This window comes from Bufo bufo, chromosome 2 (assembly GCF_905171765.1).
Source record: "Bufo bufo chromosome 2, aBufBuf1.1, whole genome shotgun sequence".
Classification (NCBI taxonomy): domain Eukaryota; kingdom Metazoa; phylum Chordata; class Amphibia; order Anura; family Bufonidae; genus Bufo; species Bufo bufo.
This window is the reverse complement of record NC_053390.1, coordinates 447501633-447517606: the sequence shown is the minus strand read 5'-3', so window position 1 is coordinate 447517606 and position 15974 is coordinate 447501633. Positions and strand designations below refer to the sequence as shown.

At 42.7% G+C, this 15974-nt stretch overlaps 2 non-coding genes across 2 annotated transcripts; both read right to left on the bottom strand.

The window, feature by feature from the left end:
- Nucleotides 1-2052: 2052 nt before the first annotated feature.
- Nucleotides 2053-2159, bottom strand: LOC120992612. The gene has a single exon (XR_005777016.1). It is a non-coding gene; the product is annotated as a U6 spliceosomal RNA (small nuclear RNA).
- Nucleotides 2160-5678: 3519 nt separating this feature from the next.
- Nucleotides 5679-5785, bottom strand: LOC120992617. Its single transcript, XR_005777021.1, has one exon. It is a non-coding gene; the product is annotated as a U6 spliceosomal RNA (small nuclear RNA).
- Between the last annotated feature and the right edge of the window lie 10189 nt (nt 5786-15974).

Sequence of the window (15974 nt, the reverse complement as noted above, 5' to 3'; positions counted from 1 at the left end):
TAACAAAGTTTGTAAAATCAGTTTTGAATACCTTAAGGGGTATAGTTTCTTAGATGGGGTCACTTTTATAGAGTTTCTACTCTAGGGGTGCATCAGGGGGGCTTCAAATGGGAAATGGTGTAAATAAACCAGTCCAGCAAAATCTGCCTTCCAAAAACCATACGACGCACCTTTCCCTCTACGCCCTACTGTGTTGCTGTACAGTAGTTTACGGCCACATATGGGGTGTTTCTGCAAACTACAGAATCGGGGCAATAAATATACCATTTTGTTTGGCTGTTAACCCTTGCTTTGTTACTGGAAAAAATGAATTAAAATGGAAAATTTACCAAAAAATCGAAATTTTATCTCCATTTGCCATTAACTCTTGTGGAACACCTAGAGGGTTAACAACGTTTTTAAAATCAGTTTTGAATACCTTGAGGGGTGTAGTTTCTAGAATGGGTGATTTCTATTATATAAGCCTCACAAAGTGACTTCAGACCTAAACTGGTCCCTAAAAATTGGGTTTTTGAAAATTTCTGAAAAATTTAAAGATTTGCTTCTAAACTTCTAAGCCTTGTAACATCCCCAAAAAATAAAATATCATTCCCAAAATGATCCAAACATGAAGTAGACATATGGGGAATGTAAAGTAATAACTGTTTTTGGAGGTATTACTATGTATTATAGAAGTAGAGAAATTGAAACTTGGAAATTTGCAATTTTTTACAAATTTTTGGTAAATTTGGTATTTTTTTATAAATAAAAATTTTGGGACTTCGTTTTACCAGTCTCATACAATATGTGACGAAAAAAACAATCTCAGAATGGCCTGGATAAGTCAAAGCGTTTTAAAGTTATCACCACTTAAAGTGACACTAGTCATATTTGCAAAAAATGGCCTGGTCCTTAAGGTGAAATAAGGCTGTGTCCTAAGGAGTTAAGTTTCCTAGACTCTGGCATAAGGTGTTATTTTCTGTCTGATAACCTAGCTGCCAGCCCTTACCTTGGACTTCATTCTTCGATATGTGTGTATGCAGTCAGCCCCGACCTCGGCCTGTCTCCTGATTATTACCTGACCCCTTGGTGCATTGCACTGGTGTCTCTGACTCCTGTGGGTCAGCTGCCAATTACACCGAGACTACTCCAGGAGGTAGCAGCATCGAGGGAGGCGCTAAGGAGGCTTGTCCACGTTGAGGCCTTGTATTGGATGCCCCCCACCCTATGTTTTGATCCGCTCAACGGGGGGATGCAGCAGCGGCCGTGCGGGGATCAGGGTAAGTAGTGCGCAGGCATTAGGGGGGACATTATAGGGGTTGGATAACCCCTTTAAGTTTCACCCAAAGCCAAAGTGGTTAGTTGGCACAGTTCGTCCACGCCTGTCCCGATAACACAACTCCTCCAACAACTTGTCATAGACCTCTATTGAATATATACGTCCTTAGCGTATACCTTGAAGAGAAGCCGGGATTCTATCAAGCTTGTATGACAGTTTTCCGGTGTACAAAAGTTGCAACTTCTTGTGTAAGCCCTGTTCCGTGCAAAAAGTTTCCACAGTGCCCTCTGGAGGACCCACACCCAGGGCTGACGTGTTGTGCATGTCCGTCCTGCGGTGTCTAGTAATGTAGATCAGCCCTCTTCCAGTGACTGGCATTTATGTACAGTGCCAGATATACTTGTGTGGGTAGGACTGGCACTGTGCAGGTCTGGTACTGCATGCCCTTCTTTCTGTTACAGGTGGGGGGTAGTGATGGTCAGACCCTCACCAATCGCACATTGCTAGCTTATCTTAAAACATAAAAACTTGATGTAAACAATAGCTCTCTTTCTGATGATGCACTGAGATTTCCTTTAAGACAGCAGTTGTTTTTCAGATAAGCGGCATCAAAGATGACAGGCAGCTGCTTATCACCCCCTGTCTAGGGCGATAAACATGCTAGTCTGCAGGCTTATATTATCTAGAATGTATGAAATGTCTGACAAAAGTGACATAAAGTGAATCGACATTAAAACACTGCTGCGCAATAAAAAAATCTGCCTAAAAGAAAAGAAGATATAAGTTGCGGGAAACAAAATATGGAACGCTTCACGAATTTGCGTGTCATCCTTGCGCAGGGGCCATGCTAATCTTCTCTGTATCGTTCCAATTTTAGTATATGTGCTGCCGAAGCGAGCACAAACCTGAAGGTGGCGCACTACCTATATATAGTCCCTCACAGTGTATAATTTTAAATTAGGGCGACAAGGTAATGTTTTCCTCTGTTAATCTCTACGGGATTTCTTGTTTATTACACTGTGCGAAATGTTTTATGTAATTCACTTTTACTACGGTACTAAAGATGCCATACGTTCCGTGTGCTGTCTTTCCTGCAATGCATCATGGGAACTAGTGATATGCAAAATTCTCTGAGGTCATCGGGAAGCGACGCCGCTCAGCCTCAGGCTGCTGGTTGGTACGTTACATCACAAAAATTATAATAGCAGGCGATCAAAAAGTCATATGCCCACCAAAATAGTGCCAATAAAACCGTCCTCTCATCCCGCAAAAAATGAGCCCCTACCTAGGATAATCGGCTAAAAACAAAAAAAAAAAAAATGACTCTTAGACTATGGAGATACTAAAATATTTTTTTTTTGTTTATAAAAAGATAATATAGTGTAAAACATAAATAAATAAATAAAAAAGTAGACATATTAGGTATTGCCGTGTCCGTAAGAATCTGCTCTATAAAAATACCCCCACCCTAACCCCTCAGATGAACACGGTAAAAAAAAAAAAAACTGTGACAAAAAAACTATTTTTGCGCAAATTTTCCATTTTAATCCGTTTTTTACCAATAACAAAGTAAGGATTAACAGCCAAACAATACTTAATATTTATTACCCTCATACTGCAGTTTACAGAAACACCCCATATGTGGTCGTAAACTGCTGTATGACCAAACGGCAGGGTGCAGAAGGAAAGGAACGCCGTATGGTTTCTGGAAGGGAGATTTTGATGGCCTTTTTTTTTGGCACCATGTCCCATTTGAAGCCCCCCTGATGCACCCCTAGATTAAAAACTCCATAAAAGCGACCCCATCTAAGAAACTACACCCCTCAAGGTATCCAAAACTTATTTCACAAACGTCGTTAACCCTTTAGGTGTTCCACAAGAGTTATTGGCAAATGGAGATAAAATTTCAGAGTTTCTATTTCTGGTAACCTTGCCTCACAAAAATTTAATATAGATAAACCAAAAATCATATGTAGCCTAAAAATAGTCCCAACAAAACTGCCACCGAATCCCGTAGTTTCCAAAATGGGGTCACTTTTATGGAGTTTCTACTCTAGGGGTGCATCAGGGCGGCTTCAAATGGGACATGGTGTAAATAAACCAGTCCAGCAAAATCTGCCTTCCAAAAACCACACGGAGCACCTTTCCCCCTACGCCCCAACTGTGTGCCCGTACAGTAGTTTACGGCCACATATGGGGTGTTTCTGCAAACTACAGAATCGGGGCAATAAATATAGCATTTTTTTTGGCTGTTAACCCTTCCTTTGTTACTGGAAAAAATTGATTAAAATGGAAAATTTGCCCAAAAATTTAAATTCTCAAATTTCATCCCCATTTGCCAATAACTCTTGTGCAACACCTAAAGGGTTAACAAAGTTTGTAAAATCAGTTTTGAATACCTTAAGGGGTATAGTTTCTTAGATGGGGTCACTTTTATAGAGTTTCTACTCTAGGGGTGCATCAGGGGGGCTTCAAATGGGAAATGGTGTAAATAAACCAGTCCAGCAAAATCTGCCTTCCAAAAACCATACGACGCACCTTTCCCTCTACGCCCTACTGTGTTGCTGTACAGTAGTTTACGGCCACATATGGGGTGTTTCTGCAAACTACAGAATCGGGGCAATAAATATACCATTTTGTTTGGCTGTTAACCCTTGCTTTGTTACTGGAAAAAATGAATTAAAATGGAAAATTTACCAAAAAATCGAAATTTTATCTCCATTTGCCATTAACTCTTGTGGAACACCTAGAGGGTTAACAACGTTTTTAAAATCAGTTTTGAATACCTTGAGGGGTGTAGTTTCTAGAATGGGTGATTTCTATTATATAAGCCTCACAAAGTGACTTCAGACCTAAACTGGTCCCTAAAAATTGGGTTTTTGAAAATTTCTGAAAAATTTAAAGATTTGCTTCTAAACTTCTAAGCCTTGTAACATCCCCAAAAAATAAAATATCATTCCCAAAATGATCCAAACATGAAGTAGACATATGGGGAATGTAAAGTAATAACTGTTTTTGGAGGTATTACTATGTATTATAGAAGTAGAGAAATTGAAACTTGGAAATTTGCAATTTTTTACAAATTTTTGGTAAATTTGGTATTTTTTTATAAATAAAAATTTTGGGACTTCGTTTTACCAGTCTCATACAATATGTGACGAAAAAAACAATCTCAGAATGGCCTGGATAAGTCAAAGCGTTTTAAAGTTATCACCACTTAAAGTGACACTAGTCATATTTGCAAAAAATGGCCTGGTCCTTAAGGTGAAATAAGGCTGTGTCCTAAGGAGTTAAGTTTCCTAGACTCTGGCATAAGGTGTTATTTTCTGTCTGATAACCTAGCTGCCAGCCCTTACCTTGGACTTCATTCTTCGATATGTGTGTATGCAGTCAGCCCCGACCTCGGCCTGTCTCCTGATTATTACCTGACCCCTTGGTGCATTGCACTGGTGTCTCTGACTCCTGTGGGTCAGCTGCCAATTACACCGAGACTACTCCAGGAGGTAGCAGCATCGAGGGAGGCGCTAAGGAGGCTTGTCCACGTTGAGGCCTTGTATTGGATGCCCCCCACCCTATGTTTTGATCCGCTCAACGGGGGGATGCAGCAGCGGCCGTGCGGGGATCAGGGTAAGTAGTGCGCAGGCATTAGGGGGGACATTATAGGGGTTGGATAACCCCTTTAAGTTTCACCCAAAGCCAAAGTGGTTAGTTGGCACAGTTCGTCCACGCCTGTCCCGATAACACAACTCCTCCAACAACTTGTCATAGACCTCTATTGAATATATACGTCCTTAGCGTATACCTTGAAGAGAAGCCGGGATTCTATCAAGCTTGTATGACAGTTTTCCGGTGTACAAAAGTTGCAACTTCTTGTGTAAGCCCTGTTCCGTGCAAAAAGTTTCCACAGTGCCCTCTGGAGGACCCACACCCAGGGCTGACGTGTTGTGCATGTCCGTCCTGCGGTGTCTAGTAATGTAGATCAGCCCTCTTCCAGTGACTGGCATTTATGTACAGTGCCAGATATACTTGTGTGGGTAGGACTGGCACTGTGCAGGTCTGGTACTGCATGCCCTTCTTTCTGTTACAGGTGGGGGGTAGTGATGGTCAGACCCTCACCAATCGCACATTGCTAGCTTATCTTAAAACATAAAAACTTGATGTAAACAATAGCTCTCTTTCTGATGATGCACTGAGATTTCCTTTAAGACAGCAGTTGTTTTTCAGATAAGCGGCATCAAAGATGACAGGCAGCTGCTTATCACCCCCTGTCTAGGGCGATAAACATGCTAGTCTGCAGGCTTATATTATCTAGAATGTATGAAATGTCTGACAAAAGTGACATAAAGTGAATCGACATTAAAACACTGCTGCGCAATAAAAAAATCTGCCTAAAAGAAAAGAAGATATAAGTTGCGGGAAACAAAATATGGAACGCTTCACGAATTTGCGTGTCATCCTTGCGCAGGGGCCATGCTAATCTTCTCTGTATCGTTCCAATTTTAGTATATGTGCTGCCGAAGCAAGCACAAACCTGAAGGTGGCGCACTACCTATATATAGTCCCTCACAGTGTATAATTTTAAATTAGGGCGACAAGGTAATGTTTTCCTCTGTTAATCTCTACGGGATTTCTTGTTTATTACACTGTGCGAAATGTTTTATGTAATTCACTTTTACTACGGTACTAAAGATGCCATACGTTCCGTGTGCTGTCTTTCCTGCAATGCATCATGGGAACTAGTGATATGCAAAATTCTCTGAGGTCATCGGGAAGCGACGCCGCTCAGCCTCAGGCTGCTGGTTGGTACGTTACATCACAAAAATTATAATAGCAGGCGATCAAAAAGTCATATGCCCACCAAAATAGTGCCAATAAAACCGTCCTCTCATCCCGCAAAAAATGAGCCCCTACCTAGGATAATCGGCTAAAAACAAAAAAAAAAAAATGACTCTTAGACTATGGAGATACTAAAATATTTTTTTTTTGTTTATAAAAAGATAATATAGTGTAAAACATAAATAAATAAATAAATAAATAAAAAAGTAGACATATTAGGTATTGCCGTGTCCGTAAGAATCTGCTCTATAAAAATACCCCCACCCTAACCCCTCAGATGAACACGGTAAAAAAAAAAAAAACTGTGACAAAAAAACTATTTTTGCGCAAATTTTCCATTTTAATCCGTTTTTTACCAATAACAAAGTAAGGATTAACAGCCAAACAATACTTAATATTTATTACCCTCATACTGCAGTTTACAGAAACACCCCATATGTGGTCGTAAACTGCTGTATGACCAAACGGCAGGGTGCAGAAGGAAAGGAACGCCGTATGGTTTCTGGAAGGGAGATTTTGATGGCCTTTTTTTTTGGCACCATGTCCCATTTGAAGCCCCCCTGATGCACCCCTAGATTAAAAACTCCATAAAAGCGACCCCATCTAAGAAACTACACCCCTCAAGGTATCCAAAACTTATTTCACAAACGTCGTTAACCCTTTAGGTGTTCCACAAGAGTTATTGGCAAATGGAGATAAAATTTCAGAGTTTCTATTTCTGGTAACCTTGCCTCACAAAAATTTAATATAGATAAACCAAAAATCATATGTAGCCTAAAAATAGTCCCAACAAAACTGCCACCGAATCCCGTAGTTTCCAAAATGGGGTCACTTTTATGGAGTTTCTACTCTAGGGGTGCATCAGGGCGGCTTCAAATGGGACATGGTGTAAATAAACCAGTCCAGCAAAATCTGCCTTCCAAAAACCACACGGAGCACCTTTCCCCCTACGCCCCAACTGTGTGCCCGTACAGTAGTTTACGGCCACATATGGGGTGTTTCTGCAAACTACAGAATCGGGGCAATAAATATAGCATTTTTTTTGGCTGTTAACCCTTCCTTTGTTACTGGAAAAAATTGATTAAAATGGAAAATTTGCCCAAAAATTTAAATTCTCAAATTTCATCCCCATTTGCCAATAACTCTTGTGCAACACCTAAAGGGTTAACAAAGTTTGTAAAATCAGTTTTGAATACCTTAAGGGGTATAGTTTCTTAGATGGGGTCACTTTTATAGAGTTTCTACTCTAGGGGTGCATCAGGGGGGCTTCAAATGGGAAATGGTGTAAATAAACCAGTCCAGCAAAATCTGCCTTCCAAAAACCATACGACGCACCTTTCCCTCTACGCCCTACTGTGTTGCTGTACAGTAGTTTACGGCCACATATGGGGTGTTTCTGCAAACTACAGAATCGGGGCAATAAATATACCATTTTGTTTGGCTGTTAACCCTTGCTTTGTTACTGGAAAAAATGAATTAAAATGGAAAATTTACCAAAAAATCGAAATTTTATCTCCATTTGCCATTAACTCTTGTGGAACACCTAGAGGGTTAACAACGTTTTTAAAATCAGTTTTGAATACCTTGAGGGGTGTAGTTTCTAGAATGGGTGATTTCTATTATATAAGCCTCACAAAGTGACTTCAGACCTAAACTGGTCCCTAAAAATTGGGTTTTTGAAAATTTCTGAAAAATTTAAAGATTTGCTTCTAAACTTCTAAGCCTTGTAACATCCCCAAAAAATAAAATATCATTCCCAAAATGATCCAAACATGAAGTAGACATATGGGGAATGTAAAGTAATAACTGTTTTTGGAGGTATTACTATGTATTATAGAAGTAGAGAAATTGAAACTTGGAAATTTGCAATTTTTTACAAATTTTTGGTAAATTTGGTATTTTTTTATAAATAAAAATTTTGGGACTTCGTTTTACCAGTCTCATACAATATGTGACGAAAAAAACAATCTCAGAATGGCCTGGATAAGTCAAAGCGTTTTAAAGTTATCACCACTTAAAGTGACACTAGTCATATTTGCAAAAAATGGCCTGGTCCTTAAGGTGAAATAAGGCTGTGTCCTAAGGAGTTAAGTTTCCTAGACTCTGGCATAAGGTGTTATTTTCTGTCTGATAACCTAGCTGCCAGCCCTTACCTTGGACTTCATTCTTCGATATGTGTGTATGCAGTCAGCCCCGACCTCGGCCTGTCTCCTGATTATTACCTGACCCCTTGGTGCATTGCACTGGTGTCTCTGACTCCTGTGGGTCAGCTGCCAATTACACCGAGACTACTCCAGGAGGTAGCAGCATCGAGGGAGGCGCTAAGGAGGCTTGTCCACGTTGAGGCCTTGTATTGGATGCCCCCCACCCTATGTTTTGATCCGCTCAACGGGGGGATGCAGCAGCGGCCGTGCGGGGATCAGGGTAAGTAGTGCGCAGGCATTAGGGGGGACATTATAGGGGTTGGATAACCCCTTTAAGTTTCACCCAAAGCCAAAGTGGTTAGTTGGCACAGTTCGTCCACGCCTGTCCCGATAACACAACTCCTCCAACAACTTGTCATAGACCTCTATTGAATATATACGTCCTTAGCGTATACCTTGAAGAGAAGCCGGGATTCTATCAAGCTTGTATGACAGTTTTCCGGTGTACAAAAGTTGCAACTTCTTGTGTAAGCCCTGTTCCGTGCAAAAAGTTTCCACAGTGCCCTCTGGAGGACCCACACCCAGGGCTGACGTGTTGTGCATGTCCGTCCTGCGGTGTCTAGTAATGTAGATCAGCCCTCTTCCAGTGACTGGCATTTATGTACAGTGCCAGATATACTTGTGTGGGTAGGACTGGCACTGTGCAGGTCTGGTACTGCATGCCCTTCTTTCTGTTACAGGTGGGGGGTAGTGATGGTCAGACCCTCACCAATCGCACATTGCTAGCTTATCTTAAAACATAAAAACTTGATGTAAACAATAGCTCTCTTTCTGATGATGCACTGAGATTTCCTTTAAGACAGCAGTTGTTTTTCAGATAAGCGGCATCAAAGATGACAGGCAGCTGCTTATCACCCCCTGTCTAGGGCGATAAACATGCTAGTCTGCAGGCTTATATTATCTAGAATGTATGAAATGTCTGACAAAAGTGACATAAAGTGAATCGACATTAACCCCTTAAGGACCTAGGACGTACCGGTACGCCCTATTTCCCGAGTCCTTAAGGACCTAGGACGTACCGGTACGCCCTATTTCCCGAGTCCTTAAGGACCGAGGACGTACCGGTACGTCCTGACTTAAAATCGGAACTCCGGCGCCGCAGGGGTTAATCGGAACGGGATTTCGGCTGAAATCATTCAGCCGGCATCCCGTAACAATGCAGGGGGGGGGTCATTTGACCCCCCCGTATCGGCGATCGCAGAAAACCGCAGGTCAATTCAGACCTGCGGTTTTCTGCGTTTCCGGTCCATTCGGGTGTCCTGTGACCCGATGAACCGGAAAAAGACTGCGATCGGTGGCGTAATTATACACCACCTATCGCAGTCCGAGGATTTGGAGAGGCGGTGCTGGCCCTGGTGCTGAATGCCGCTGTCCAGGGTGCTGATTGGTGCAGGAGAGAGCGGCGCGAGATTCAAACTTCCTGCGCTCCTCTCTCCCCTCCTCTTCCTGTCCAGCACCCTGACCGTGCAGCATCGTCCAGCACCAGCTCCTGTGTCCCCCTAATCGGAATCCATCACCCTCCTGCACCCATCGCCACCCAGGTAGGTTAGGGTCAGTGAGGGAGAGGCACCGTTAGGCAAGGAAAGAAGGGAAAAGTAAGTTAGAAAAAAAAAAAAAAAAGTACTTTTATTCCAAACTTCCAAACTTCCATCTAACCCTAACCCAGACCCCTCCTGCCACTTGCCCCCCCACCCACCCCCCACCAGCCACTTCCCCCCCCCCCACCTGCCACCCACCCCCCACCAGCCCCCCCCACCCCCCACTCACCACCACTTTTTTTTTTCTGCGTGCGCTGACTGGCCGGCACTTTTTAGCGTCCGTCCACTGTTAGCGCATCGCCCGCCCCACCACCCCACCGACCGCTGATCAGCGTTGTACCGCTGATCAGCAAGTTTTAACTTTTTTTTTTTCTAACACTTGCCCATTTTTTTGCCTGGACTTTTTAGTACGCGAACACCCGTTGCCCCCACACACACGCACATATAATAAAGTTTGCCACACACGCACACCTACACGCACACACACCCATGGCCCACCGGATGTTCTCGGCCGAGAGGCATACGCCCAGATTGCCTCCGACTCTGAGAGCCCCAGTGAGGATGAGGATGACCCCACATTCCTTTTGTCATCCGCATCCTCCTCATCATCATCTGATGACGATGAGCCACCAAGGCGGCGGAGACGCCGCCAGGCGGAGCCAGGGGCCCCACATGCTAGGGATCCTGTGGCCCACCCTAGTACGAGCCGCCCTGGGGTTCGTACTGGTTTCCCGGCCCACCAAATAAGTCCACCGGAGCCCCCTGCCGATGAACTTAGCTGGTGTCCCCCAGTGGACTTTGAGCCTGAGATTCCGGATTTTGCTGGCAATCCTGGAATCCAGATTCCCACAGTGGGGTTTACTGAAATAGACTATTTTAGTTTTTTTTTCAGTAACTCACTGGTGAATTTGATGGTGGAGCAGACGAATCTGTACGCCCAACAGTTCGTCGCTCAAAACCCAGGCTCAGTTTTGGCTAGACCCGGTGGCTGGACGCCGGTCAGTGCAGCCGAAATGAGGACATTTTGGGGCCTCGTGCTGCATATGGGTCTAGTCCAAAAACCCAGTGTCAGGCAATACTGGAGTGGGGACGTCCTATACCAGACCCCACTGTACAGTATGGTCATGATACGTCACCGGTTTGAGGCCATCCGGAAATGTCTGCATTATTCCGATAATGCAGCATGTCCCCCCCGAAGTGATCCTGCCTATGACCGGCTGTATAAGATACGGCCGGTCATCGATCACTTTGGGGCCACATTTCAGCAGGCCTACGTACCTGGAAGGGAGGTCGCGGTTGATGAGTCTCTCGTTGCGTTCAAGGGGAGACTCAGTTTCCGCCAATACATTCCCACAAAGCGGGCGAGGTATGGCGTGAAGCTATACAAAATTTGTGAGAGTGCCTCAGGGTACACTTACAAATTTCGTGTGTACGAGGGGCGAGATTCCCGTATTGAACCCCCAGAATGTCCCCCCACTCTGGGTGTTAGCGGGAAACTCGTGTGGGACCTTATGTACCCACTGCTGGATAATGGTTACCACTTGTACGTGGATAACTTTTATACCAGCATTCCCTTGTTCAGGTCCCTTGCCGCCAGATCCACGTTCGCTTGTGGGACAGTGCGGAAAAATCAACGCGGCCTCCCTGCCTACCCCCTCCAGGTACCTATCCCCAGGGGTGAGACCCGTGCCCTTACCAGTGGAAACCTGTTGCTGGTCAGGTATAAGGACAAGAGGGATGTCCTTATGCTGTCCACAATCCACGGTAACGGCACCACCCCTGTCCCTGTGCGAGGTACCGCGGCAACGGTCCTCAAGCCCGATTGTATCGTCGACTATAATCGGTATATGGGAGGAGTTGATCTCTCTGATCAAGTCCTCACGCCATATAACGCCATGCGCAAAACCTGGGCATGGTACAAAAAAGTTGCGGTCTACTTGGTACAGGTTGCCATGTACAACTCTTTTGTACTATCCCGAAGCGCTGGCAGCACAGGGACATTCCTCCAGTTCTATGAGGCAGTCCTCAAAGACCTGATCTTTTCGGACCGGGAAAGAGCAGGCCGGAGTACCTCGGGAATTGGAGGCGCCCGGATCGTCCCTGGCCAACACTTTCCAGGTGTGGTCCCCCATACTGGAAAGAAGGGACGAACCCAAAAAAAGTGCAGAGTGTGTCACAAGAGGGGGATACGGAAGGACACCACTACTCAATGTGACACTTGCCCCGATCATCCGGGCCTCTGCATTATCAATTGCTTCAGGGAGTATCACACTTCCATGGAGTACTAAATTTTTATAATCCTCAACAGTCCACTAGAGAACATAAAACACTATGGCTCTCAGACTTTGGAGACACGGAAACAATTTTTCTTTCCCCAAAAAATATTAGTTTTAGAGCAGGCATCCTCAAACTGCGGCCCTCCAGATGTTGTAAAACTATAACTCCCAGCATGCCCAGACAACCTACAGCCATCAGCAGGGCATGGTGGGAATTGTAGTTTTACAATATCTGGAGGGCCGCAGTTTTAGGATGCCTGCTTAGTGTCTCCAAAGTCTGAGAGCCATACATATTGGGCATCGTCGCGTGCGTAAAAGTCGTCGCTATAAAAATAACTTTTGACCAAACGCCTCGGATGAACGGTGTTAAAAATATAAAATAAAAACTGTGCCAAAACACCAATTTTTGGGCAAAATTTCAATTTGAATCCATTTTGCCGGTAATAAAGCAAGGGTTAACAGCCAAACAAAACTAAATATTTATTGCCCCGATTCTGTAGTTTGCAGAAACACCCCATATGTGGTCGTAAATGGTTATATAGCCGCACGGCAGGGCATAGAACGAAGGGAACTCCATATGGTTTCTGGAAGGCAGATTTTGATGGACAGTTTTTTTTTTGACACCATGTCCCATTAGAAGCCCCCCCTGATGTAGCCTAGACTAGAAACTCCAAAAAAGTGACCCCATCTAAGAAACTACACCCCTCAAGGTATTCAAAAGTTACTTTACAAACTATGTTAACCCTTTAGGTGTTCCACAAAACCAAATAGTGAATGTAGAAACAATTTTAGAATTACATTTTTTTGTTACATTGCCTCAAAAAAGACTAATATAGAGCAACCAAAAATCAAATTTACCCCAAAAATAGTCCCAAAACAACAACCACCTTATCCCGTAGTTTCCTAGATGGGGTCACTTTTATGGAGTTTCTACTCTAGGGGTGCATCAGGGGGCTTGAAAGGGTACATGGTGTCAATAAACCAGTCCAGCAAAATCTGCCTTCCAAAAATGACGTTCCCCTTCTTCTATGTCCTGCCGTTTAGCCAAATAGTAGTTTACGACCACATATGGGGTGTTTTTGCAAACTACAGAATCAGGGCAACCCATTTTGAGTGTTGTTTGGCAGTTAACCCTTGTTTTACTCCTGGAAAAAATTGATTATATTGGAAAATTTTCCAAAAAATAGAAATTTCAAAATTGTTTCTCCATCTGCCATTAACTCTTGTGGAACACCTAAAGGGTTAACAAAGTTTGTAAACCCAGTTTTGAATACCTTGAGGGGTGTACTTTCTTAGATGGAGTCACTTTTTTGAAATTTCTATTCTAGGGGTGCAACAGGGGGCTTCAAATGGGACATGGTATAAACAAAACCAGTCCTGCCAAATCTGCCTTCCAAAACCCATATGGTGTTCCCCTCCTTCTATGTGCTACCGTTCGGCCAAACAGTAGTTTACAACCACATATGGGGTGTTTATGAAAACTACAGAATCAGGGCAACCCATTTTGAGTGTTGTTTGGCAGTTAACCCTTGTTTTACTCCTGGAAAAAATTGATTATATTGGAAAATTTTCCAAAAAATATAAATTTCAAAATTGTTTCTCCATCTGCCATTAACTCTTGTGGAACACCTAAAGGGTTAACAAAGTTTGTAAACCCAGTTTTGAATACCTTGAGGGGTGTACTTTCTTAGATGGAGTCACTTTTTTGAAATTTCTATTCTAGGGGTGCAACAGGGGGCTTCAAATGGGACATGGTATAAACAAAACCAGTCCTGCCAAATCTGCCTTCCAAAACCCATATGGTGTTCCCCTCCTTCTATGTGCTACCGTTCGGCCAAACAGTAGTTTACGACCACATATGGGGTGTTTTTGCAAACTACAGAATCAGGGCAACCCATTTTGAGTGTTGTTTGGCAGTTAACCCTTGTTTTACTCCTGGAAAAAATTGATTATATTGGAAAATTTTCCAAAAAATAGAAATTTCAAAATTGTTTCTCCATCTGCCATTAACTCTTGTGGAACACCTAAAGGGTTAACAAAGTTTGTAAACCCAGTTTTGAATACCTTGAGGGGTGTACTTTCTTAGATGGAGTCACTTTTTTGAAATTTCTATTCTAGGGGTGCAACAGGGGGCTTCAAATGGGACATGGTATAAACAAAACCAGTCCTACCAAATCTGCCTTCCAAAACCCATATGGTGTTCCCCTCCTTCTATGTGCTACCGTTCGGCCAAACAGTAGTTTACGACCACATATGGGGTGTTTTTGCAAACTACAGAATCAGGGCAACCCATTTTGAGTGTTGTTTGGCAGTTAACCCTTGTTTTACTCCTGGAAAAAATTGATTATATTGGAAAATTTTCCAAAAAATAGAAATTTCAAAATTGTTTCTCCATCTGCCATTAACTCTTGTGGAACACCTAAAGGGTTAACAAAGTTTGTAAACCCAGTTTTGAATACCTTGAGGGGTGTACTTTCTTAGATGGAGTCACTTTTTTGAAATTTCTATTCTAGGGGTGCAACAGGGGGCTTCAAATGGGACATGGTATAAACAAAACCAGTCCTACCAAATCTGCCTTCCAAAACCCATATGGTGTTCCCCTCCTTCTATGTGCTACCGTTCGGCCAAACAGTAGTTTACGACCACATATGGGGTGTTTTTGCAAACTACAGAATCAGGGCAACCCATTTTGAGTGTTGTTTGGCAGTTAACCCTTGTTTTACTCCTGGAAAAAATTGATTATATTGGAAAATTTTCCAAAAAATATAAATTTCAAAATTGTTTCTCCATCTGCCATTAACTCTTGTGGAACACCTAAAGGGTTAACAAAGTTTGTAAACCCAGTTTTGAATACCTTGAGGGGTGTACTTTCTTAGATGGAGTCACTTTTTTGAAATTTCTATTCTAGGGGTGCAACAGGGGGCTTCAAATGGGACATGGTATAAACAAAACCAGTCCTGCCAAATCTGCCTTCCAAAACCCATATGGTGTTCCCCTCCTTCTATGTGCTACCGTTCGGCCAAACAGTAGTTTACGACCACATATGGGGTGTTTTTGCAAACTACAGAATCAGGGCAACCCATTTTGAGTGTTGTTTGGCAGTTAACCCTTGTTTTACTCCTGGAAAAAATTGATTATATTGGAAAATTTTCCAAAAAATATAAATTTCAAAATTGTTTCTCCATCTGCCATTAACTCTTGTGGAACACCTAAAGGGTTAACAAAGTTTGAAAAAACAGTTTTGAATACCTTGAGGGGTGTAGTTTCTAGAATGGGGTCATTTTTGGGAGGTTTCTATTATCTAAGCCTCACAATATGACTTCAAACCTGAACTGGTCCATAAAAAGTGGGATTTTGAAGATTTCTGAAAATTTCAAAATTTGCTTCTAAACTTCTAAGCCTTGTAACATCCCCAAAAAATAAAATATCATTCCCAAAACAATTCAAGCATGAAGTAGACATATGGGGAATGTAAAGTCATCACAATTTTTGGGGGTATTACTATGTATTACAGAGGTAGAGAAACTGAAAATTTGAAATTTGCTAATTTTTCAAAATTTACGGTAAAAATTGTATTTTTTTATGCAAAAAAATTAACTTTTTTGACCCAATTTTAGCAGTGTCATGAAGTACAATATGTGACGAAAAAACAATCTCAGAACGGCCTGGGTAAGTCAAAGCGTTTTAAAGTTATGAGCACTTAAAGTGACACTGGTCAGATTTGCAAAAAATGGCCTGGTCCTTAAGGTGAAAATGAGCCTGGTCCTTAAGGTGAAAATGAGCCCGGTCCTTAAGGGGTTAAAACACTGCTGCGCAATAAAAAAATCTGCCTAAAAGAAAAGAAGATATAAGTTGCGGGAAA